This window comes from Lithobates pipiens, unplaced genomic scaffold, assembly GCF_037356315.1.
Source record: "Lithobates pipiens isolate NorthernLeopardFrog02 unplaced genomic scaffold, aLitPip1_a1.2 Scaffold_27, whole genome shotgun sequence".
Taxonomy (NCBI): Eukaryota; Metazoa; Chordata; class Amphibia; order Anura; family Ranidae; genus Lithobates; species Lithobates pipiens.
Genome location: NW_027507788.1, coordinates 348,548 through 357,500, shown reverse-complemented (window position 1 = coordinate 357,500; position 8,953 = coordinate 348,548). Strand labels below are relative to the sequence as shown.

Here is an 8,953-nt window from a genome sequence, read left to right as displayed (position 1 = left end):
TTTGTTCCTCTCCATACTATATTTGAGAGAGTCTAGGGGTACCCCAACTTGTACCTCTCTGCAGGTGACAGACAGAATCTCTGCTTTTGCCGCGTCCATATCTGGCCTTTCCTTCTTACGAGGTCTAGTGGGTGAGGCAGTATCCGTGCCCTTTACTATACCCTGCTCAGCTCCACCTTGGACCGCACTAGCAGAGATGTCCATCACCACAAATGGCGGAGAGACCTCGGATGTCTCCAGCAGCCCCCCAGAGCGCTTTCCGTACTGAACCGTATCCGGAACCCCCCTCACAGGGAACTGTGAGATCACTTGCCAGACTATTAATAAGCACCGTTCCACCCAGTTCCACCGGTGATTAATGTTACCCAGCACAGCTGGCATTACCTGGCTCCACCCTTTGGTACCATGCAGCACTACCACATCTGACTGTAATGGGGGCACCCAGCTATACAAGGAATGTGCTTTCACCAGTTCAAGCAGTTCCACTAGCATATCTGTATCTAATCTATGGAATCGAATTTCTACACACTCCACATCAATATGCAAAACATTTATGAGGACCTTTCCCTTATCAGAGACATGGAGGGGCTCATTCACTGCAGCTTGAGGGGCCGAGACATTTAAAGGGGCCTCCACCTCACTGGAGGTATCCATCACAGCCTGATGCTCCTCTGGAACACTGCCAGACGCATGTCTCCCACTCATGCCGTCTAATTCACCAATAGGCAAGTCAACATTTAGTACCTTGTCACCTTGACACTTGACATTTAGCGGCTGGGCTGTGAGCACCACATCTGCCATGCATGTGCCCTCATCTGGTCCTTCTGACTGGAGGGAAACAACCCTTGCAAGGACCAACGCACCCTCAACCATTGGCCGCTCTGCGATCTCCCTGTCTGGCATAACAGTTGTATTCACACCCCTGTCACTCAACATAGCCTTGTCTAACATGGCTAGTAATTGTTTGGCCCAACTGTCCCAATCCATTGTGCTTCCATAATGAGGGCTCAGCAGCACCTCATCATCTGCTTTAGGAGGCACCTGGGATTCTGCAGCACAATCAGTACCTTTGTCACTTCTATATAAATCGCATTTTGACAACATGCTTTTACTCTTCGCTAATGCTTCATCAAACAAGGCAGGCTGCAATACACCATCACCACCCTGCTACTGGGGCGCTAACACACTCAGCTGTGTACCTTCAGCTTTGGCCAGTGGACTTAACCCCTTACCAACTGGGTTACACATATGGTAAACGGACTGTCACACAAACTATCATTGCATAGTGTAGACCCAGTCTGTTCCCCCAGAGCAAATTCAGTGCTGTCCTGGAAAATCTCTGGCTCAAACGCATGGCGAGCCCCTGAGACTTCCATGGACAACCCTGTGGCTCTGCGTCTGGTTGCCAAGGGAGACATCCTTCTTTCCTCATTACTTTTGAACAAATGAGAATAAGTACATTTATCATCAGCAATACCTTCACCATCAACATTCATAGACATAGCAGTGTTATAAGCTTTAACAGGCTGTTTTTTGGTCCGCACACCACCCTTCCTCTCCAAAGGCATTATTTTGACCACTAGGGCGGCTCCACAGTTGTCCTGGGAAACCACATGCCTCACCACTGCAGGCTCCTGGGAGGTTTCCCTGGGCATCTCTGTAGCATCTGTCACTAGGGAACCTGGCACACAAACTGTATTGGTCACCCCTAGGTTACCACTTCCAACACATACAGAGTCCAGTCTTTGCTGCGGGTTGAGCTTCAACCTGTGTCTCCCCACTACTCGGGGTAGCACACTGCAGCAAGTCCATTTTTACACCTTCTGCCAATCTTCTGCCAATCTGCCGGATATACTCCCACGTCACTGGGATCAGTTCCACAAACTACAACAGTCTTACCATAATCTGTAGCAGGTAACTCTGGCTTCATTTGAGTACGTTGTCTCTCCTTTATTGGACTTTAACTGGCCAACTCTCCCTGGTGACTCCTTAGCACCCCCCACAGGCACAACAGGTACTTCCTCACTGTGGCCAGAGGTGACTGAAAGTATGTTTGCACAAAAATTTGGGCTTGGAGACAAAGACTTCTGCCCTGTAGACATATCTCCAGGCATGTTCCACAACCTGGGACAAGAAAAAATTCCATGCCCCAGTTGACCACATTCCAGGCATGGTACATTTCTGCACATACAGTATCTTTAGTGGGACGCCACTCCACATCTCCACTGTAGCTCCTCCTTCCAGTTAACACCCGATCTCTTGTTGCTAAGGGAGATAGCACTCTTCAGTTGTACTTTGCTGACTCTCCCAAATGCAGCAACTTTGTGCTCCTTGAAGCATTGCTGCTTTCACCTTGCCACGATCCTCTGTCGGCAATATGTCTCTCGTGTAGTTTGCAAACTTGACATCACCACCGTTGCTATGGGCAACCACATACTTCTTGAACTTCTGATCAACCTTTTGGACACTCCTGGGACTCAAATCAGGCTTCCCAAACATTGCTGCCGACCTTTGGCCGTGTCACCTTGTATTGGAGAATGAGACAAAGGGCACTTGGAGACAACCTTGCCTCCACTCTCTGCACCGCAAACAGCGCTCGGTCTTCAAAGCCTTAACAGGGCTTCCCCAATTGTATCCTCTTGTAAGCTTGGGACTTTACACATTAATAGCTGGCCTGCTTGCACCAGCGTTGCCGGGGCAACAGCATGCACTTCCCCTTTAACTGGAGTTTGTGTAGCAAAAAACAGTCTGCAATATTCTCCGGCAGGCTCAAACTCTTGCTTCATCTTCGCAGTCACTCCACCACACTTTTGCGCCCTCCAGCAAAAAATGAAGCACTGTCACTTTAAAGCAAGTTGCTTTTCACAGCTGCGTGTAGAGTGGGTAGCTGAGTGTAGAGGCGAGCTGAGTGTAGATGGGGAGCTGAGTGTAGAGGGAGGAGCTGATTGTAGAAGGGCAGCTGAGTGTAGAGGGGGAACTAAGTGTAGAGGGGGGGGGGGGCTGAGTGTAGAGGAGAGCTGAGTATAGAGGGGGGAGCTGAGTGTAGAAGAGGACCTGAGTGTAGAGGGGGAGCTGAGTGTAGAGGGGAAGCTGAGTGTAGAGGGAGGAGCTGAGTGTAGAGGAGAGCTGAGTGTAGAGGGGGGAGCTGAGTGTAGAGGAGAGCTGAGTGTAGAGGGAGGAGCTGATTGTAGAAGGGCAGCTGAGTGTAGAGGGGGAACTAAGTGTAGAGGGGGGGGCTGAGTGTAGAGGAGAGCTGAGTGTAGAGGGGGGAGCTGAGTGTAGAAGAGGACCTGAGTGTAGAGGGGGAGCTGAGTGTAGAGGGGAAGCTGAGTGTAGAGGGAGGAGCTGAGTGTAGAGGAGAGCTGAGTGTAGAGGGGGAAGCTGAGTGTAGAAGAGGACCTGAGTGTAGAGGGGGGAGCTGAGTGTAGATGAGAGCTGAGTGTTGAGGGGGGAGCTGAGTGTAGAAGAGGACCTGAGTGTAGAGGGGGAGCTGAGTGTAGAGGCGGGAGCTGAGTGTAGAGGGAGGAGCTGAGTGTAGAGGGAGGAGCTGAGTGTGGAGGGGGAGAGCCGAGTGTAGAGGGGGAGCCGAGTGTAGAGGGGGGAGCTGAGTGTAGAGGGGGAGTTGAGTGTAGAGGAGGGAGCTGAGTGTAGAAGAGAACCTGAGTGTAGAGGGGGCAGCTGAGTGTAGAGGGGGAGAGCTGAGTGTAGAGAGGGGAGCTGAGTGTAGAGGGGGGAGCTGAGGGTAGAGGGGGGAGCTCGGTGTAGAGAGGGGAGCTGAGTGTAGAGGGGGGAGCTGAGGGTAGAGGGGGGAGCTCAGTGTAGAGAGGGAGCTGAGTGTAGAGGGGAGCTGTGTGAAGAGGGGGGAGCTCAATGTAGAAGGTGACCTGAGTGTAGAGGGGGAGCTGAGTGTAGAGGGGGGAGCTGAGTGTAGAGGGGGAGAGCCGAGTGTAGAGAGGGGAGCTGAGTGTAGAGGGGGGAGCTGAGTGTAGAGGGGGGAGCTGAGGGTAGAGGGGGAGAGCCAAGTGTAGAGGGGGAGCTGAGTGTAGAGGGGGGGGCTGAGTTTAGAGGAGGAGCTGATGCTAGAGGGGGGAGCTGATGCTAGAGGGGGGGCTGAGTGTAGAGGGGGTAGATGAGTGTAGAGAGGGAGCTCAATGTAGAGGGGGACCTGAGTGTAGAGGGGGAGCTCAGTGTAGAGGGGGGAGCTGAGTGTAGAGGGGGGAGCTCAGTGTAGAGGGGGAGCTGAGTGTATAGGGGGAGCTAAGTGTAGAGGGGGAGCTCAGTGTAGAGGGGGACCTGAGTGTATAGGGGGGAGCTAAGTGTAGAGGGGGAGCTCAGTGTAGAGGGGGGAGCTGAGTGTAGAGGGGGGAGCTCAGTGTAGAGGTGAAATCTGCTGCTGGGCTCTTCAGGGGAGGGATCAATGTGTCCTCTAAGGGCAGCTCTCAGAATCTCTTTTCCCTTCCTGCAGCTACTCCATCACCTTGTCTTCCTGTGAAGCGCTAAAGCCAGTTGGTGAGTGCCAGGACCCAATCACTGACAGATCTTCCTTCGCCATCCATGAGAGGTAAGTGGTGTTCCCATGTCCTGTGTGACAGTTCAGTGTCAGTTCAGTTCAGGCCAGCAGAGGTAGAAGGAGCTGGTGATGGTGGCCGGTTAGCAGTGGTGGAAGGAGCTGGTAATGTTGGCAGGTTAGCAGTGGTGGAAGGAGCTGGTAATGTTGGCAGGTTAGCAGTGGTGGAAGGAGCTGGTAATGTTGGCAGGTTAGCAGTGGTGGAAGGAGCTGGTAATGTTGGCAGGTTAGCAGTGGTGGAAGGAGCTGGTAATGTTGGCAGGTTAGCAGTGGTGGAAGGAGCTGGTAATGTTGGCAGGTTAGCAGTGGTGGAAGGAGCTGGTGATGTTGGCAGGTTATCAGTGGTGGAAGGAGCTGGTAATGTTGGCAGGTTAGCAGTGGTGAAAGGAGCTGGTGATGTTGGCAGGTTAGCAGTGGTGGAAGGAGCTGGTGATGTTGGCAGGTTAGCAGTGGTGGGAGGAGCTGGTGATGTTGGCAGGATAGCAGTGGTGGAAGGAGCTGGTGATGTTGGCAGTTTAGCAGTGGTGGAAGGAGCTGGTAATGTTGGCAGTTTAGCAGTGGTGGAAGGAGCTGGTGATGTTGGCAGGTTAGCAGTGGTGGAAGGAGCTGGTAATGGTGGCAGGTTAGCAGTGGTGGAAGGAGCTGGTGATGTTGGCAGGTTAGCAGTGGTGGAAGGAGCTGGTGATGTTGGCAGGTTAGCAGTGGTGGAAGGAGCTGGTAATGTTGGCAGGTTAGCAGTGGTGGAAGGAGCTGATAACGTTGGCAGGTTAGCAGTGGTGAAAGGAGCTGGTAATGTTGGCAGGTTAGCAGTGGTGGAAGGAGCTGGTGATGTTGGCAGGTTATCAGTGGTGGAAGGAGCTGGTAATGTTGGCAGGTTAGCAGTGGTGGAAGGAGCTGGTGATGTTGGCAGGTTAGGAGTGGTGGAAGGAGCTGGTAATGTTGGCAGGTTAGCAGTGGTGGAAGGAGCTGGTAATGTTGGCAGGTTAGCAGTGGTGGAAGGAGCTGGTAATGTTGGCAGGTTAGCAGTGGTGGAAGGAGCTGGTGATGTTGGCAGGTTAGCAGTGGTGGAAGGAGCTGGTGATGTTGGCAGGTTAGCAGTGGTGGGAGGAGCTGGTGATGTTGGCAGGATAGCAGTGGTGGAAGGAGCTGGTGATGTTGGCAGTTTAGCAGTGGTGGAAGGAGCTGGTAATGTTGGCAGGTTAGCAGTGGTGAAAGGAGCTGGTGATGTTGGCAGGTTAGCAGTGGTGGAAGGAGCTGGTGATGTTGGCAGGTTAGCAGTGGTGGAAGGAGCTGGTGATGTTGGCAGGTTAGCAGTGGTGGAAGGAGCTGGTGATGTTGGCAGTTTAGCAGTGGTGGAAGGAGCTGGTAATGTTGGCAGGTTAGCAGTGGTGGAAGGAGCTGGTGATGTTGGCAGGTTAGCAGTGGTGGAAGGAGCTGGTAATGGTGGCAGGTTAGCAGTGGTGGAAGGAGCTGGTGATGTTGGCAGGTTAGCAGTGGTGGAAGGAGCTGGTGATGTTGGCAGGTTAGCAGTGGTGGAAGGAGCTGGTGATGTTGGCAGGTTAGCAGTGGTGGAAGGAGCTGGTAATGGTGGCAGGTTAGCAGTGGTGGAAGGAGCTGGTGATGTTGGCAGGTTAGCAGTGGTGGAAGGAGCTGGTGATGTTGGCAGGTTAGCAGTGGTGGAAGGAGCTGGTAATGTTGACAGGTTAGCAGTGGTGGAAGGAGCTGGTGATGTTGGCAGGTTATCAGTGGTGGAAGGAGCTGGTAATGTTGGCAGGTTAGCAGTGGTGGAAGGAGCTGGTAATGTTGGCAGGTTAGCAGTGGTGGAAGGAGCTGGTAATGTTGGCAGGTTAGCAGTGGTGGAAGGAGCTGGTAATGTTGGCAGATTAGCAGTGGTGGAAGGAGCTGGCAATGTTGGCAGGTTAGCAGTGGTGGAAGGAGCTGGCGATGGTGGCAGGTTAGCAGTGGTGGAAGGAGCTGGCGATGTTGGCAGGTTAGCAGTGGTGGAAGGAGCTGGTGATGTTGGCAGGTTAGCAGTGGTGGAAGGAGCTGGTAATGGTGGCAGGTTAGCAGTGGTGGAAGGAGCTGGTGATGTTGGCAGGTTAGCAGTGGTGGAAGGAGCTGGTAATGGTGACAGGTTAGCAGTGGTGGAAGGAGCTGGTGATGGTGGCAGGTTAGCAGTGGTGGAAGGAGCAGGTAATGGTGGCAGGTTAGCAGTAGTTGGAAGGAGCTGGTGATGTTGGCAGGTTAGCAGTGGTGGAAGGAGCTGATAACGTTGGCAGGTTAGCAGTGGTGGAAGGAGCTGGTAATGGTGGCAGTTTAGCAGTGGTGGAAGGAGCTGGTAATGGTGACAGGTTAGCAGTGGTGGAAGGAGCTGGTAACGTTGGCAGGTTAGCAGTGGTGGAAGGAGCTGATAACGTTGGCAGGTTAGCAGTGGTGGAAGGAGCTGGTAATGGTGGCAGGTTAGCAGTGGTGGAAGGAGCTGGTAATGTTGGCAGGTTAGCAATGGTGGAAGGAGCTGGTGATGTTGGCAGGTTAGCAGTGGTGGAAGGAGCTGGTAATGGTGACAGGTTAGCAGTGGTGGAAGGAGCTGATAACGTTGGCAGGTTAGCAGTGGTGGAAGGAGCTGGTAATGTTGGCAGGTTAGCAGTGGTGGAAGGAGCTGGTAATGGTGGCAGGTTAGCAGTGGTGGAAGGAGCTGGTAATGTTGGCAGGTTAGCAGTGGTGGAAGGAGCTGGTAATGTTGGCAGGTTAGCAATGGTGGAAGGAGCTGGTGATGTTGGCAGGTTAGCAGTGGTGGAAGGAGCTGGTAATGGTGACAGAGGATGGTATTAGTGAGAGACCAGCAGCAGTTGATGGTAATGCCGTAAGGCATACAAAATGTTTTTGGGGACAGATTTCAATAACTAATATAAGTATTGGTTAGCATCACCTGCAGAGATTGTGTATTAAAAGCTGATTGGGAACTAGTGAGCAAGTCAATTATGTCAAGGGACAGGCTAACTCATCTCTTTGTCACAAAACTTCCTGCTGAACTAAATGTATTGACAGCCCAATGGCAGCATGGCAAGCCAACAGCTTCATGACATACTGAGCTAGCCGTGGCCACTGGTCTAGAATGGATACCCAAAATCCAATGGGCTGTTGGTTCAAAAATGTACTCTGGTAATATGAGATGAAATACTGTAGTTTAGCCACTGCCTATGGTGGTTACCAGCAGACAGGCCTGGCCAATGTGTTTGAGAGGATGATCTATCACTGCCAGCACTGCTTCTTTCTTCAGTGTCCCTAGGGTCCAAGGGACATTGTCCATGAAATGCATCCTGCCTTTCTCTGAAAAGGTAATCAAGATGATTTTCCGCAGCACCTCTTTAAATGGGAGCATTTTTGCTTTTTTTGCTGTGGATTAGTTCTCCCATTTTTCTCCTTTTCCACAAGTCCAAAAGGGTGACCAAAAAGTAATAGTCCCTCACCTTCAATCCGGGGCTTTTTATGAACTGCTGCATGAATGAGCTCATCCACCACAAATAGCCTGCAGCAGAGGACATCAAGTTCTTGGTGTCACAGAGGACAAAGACATTCTCAATGATCTTATCCCACCATCATACAACTAACAATGTTTGGAGGGGTAAAATGTATCCCTGAATGCCTGCCCCATGTCTTCTCCCTCCTCGCTGTCAGCACCCAAGCCCTTCTCGTACTCCTCCATTGCTGCCTTACAAGGATGGAATCAGTTCCGAGACACTGAGAAGTCCTCTTTTCTCCTGGTGCTGTGCCTCCAGTGCACAGTCTATTACAACAGATTGTGCTCCATCAGGAACACCAGAGACTGTATTGCTGATTCCCACCTCATCCCATCTCACCATTCTAATTACCTTCTCAAATGGTGGAACATTGGTTAAAGCATTCTGAATCAGGAGCCACTGAGTCTGTCCTCATACAAAAATACTCATTGATGGCCCAGGGGTGCCGCAGGTGCAACCTCTGAAGCGGGGCTGTTGTTCACTTTCAGCTCATGGCTGTATCACATATCAGGAGATTGTCAGGTACCTTTTGTGATGCCACTGCATTTCGACCAGGAAAACACTCAGTGGGTATGACCCCCTAAAGTTGCCACCCAATCTTCTGACCTGCCACAGAATATCATGCAAGGGAGGGTACTTACAGTATCTCACAGAAGTGAGTACACCCCTCACATTTGTGTAAATATTTTATTCTATCTTTCCATGTGACAACACTGAAGAAATTACATGACCAATGTAGTTCCGAGGTTACCAACCTGCCTCTTACTGCTATACCACTTGTACTCCAACATCCCCATTTCTTACCCTTCTAAAGTGATGAGACCACACCTTCATTTTGGACTATAAATGGCCATAGCAGCCTATT

The 8,953-nt window shown here is 51.6% G+C and overlaps 1 protein-coding gene across 2 annotated transcripts in view; it reads left to right on the top strand.

Moving 5' to 3' along the window:
• The window catches only part of LRRC4B (leucine rich repeat containing 4B), a 271,289-nt gene that overhangs the window by 2,084 nt on the left and 260,252 nt on the right, over positions 1 to 8,953 (top strand). For both annotated transcript variants that reach the window (XM_077456260.1, XM_077456258.1), the window contains exon 2: positions 4,466 to 4,561. The gene's annotated coding sequence lies outside the window, so the exon portion shown is untranslated. The remainder of the gene's footprint in view (positions 1 to 4,465; positions 4,562 to 8,953) is intronic.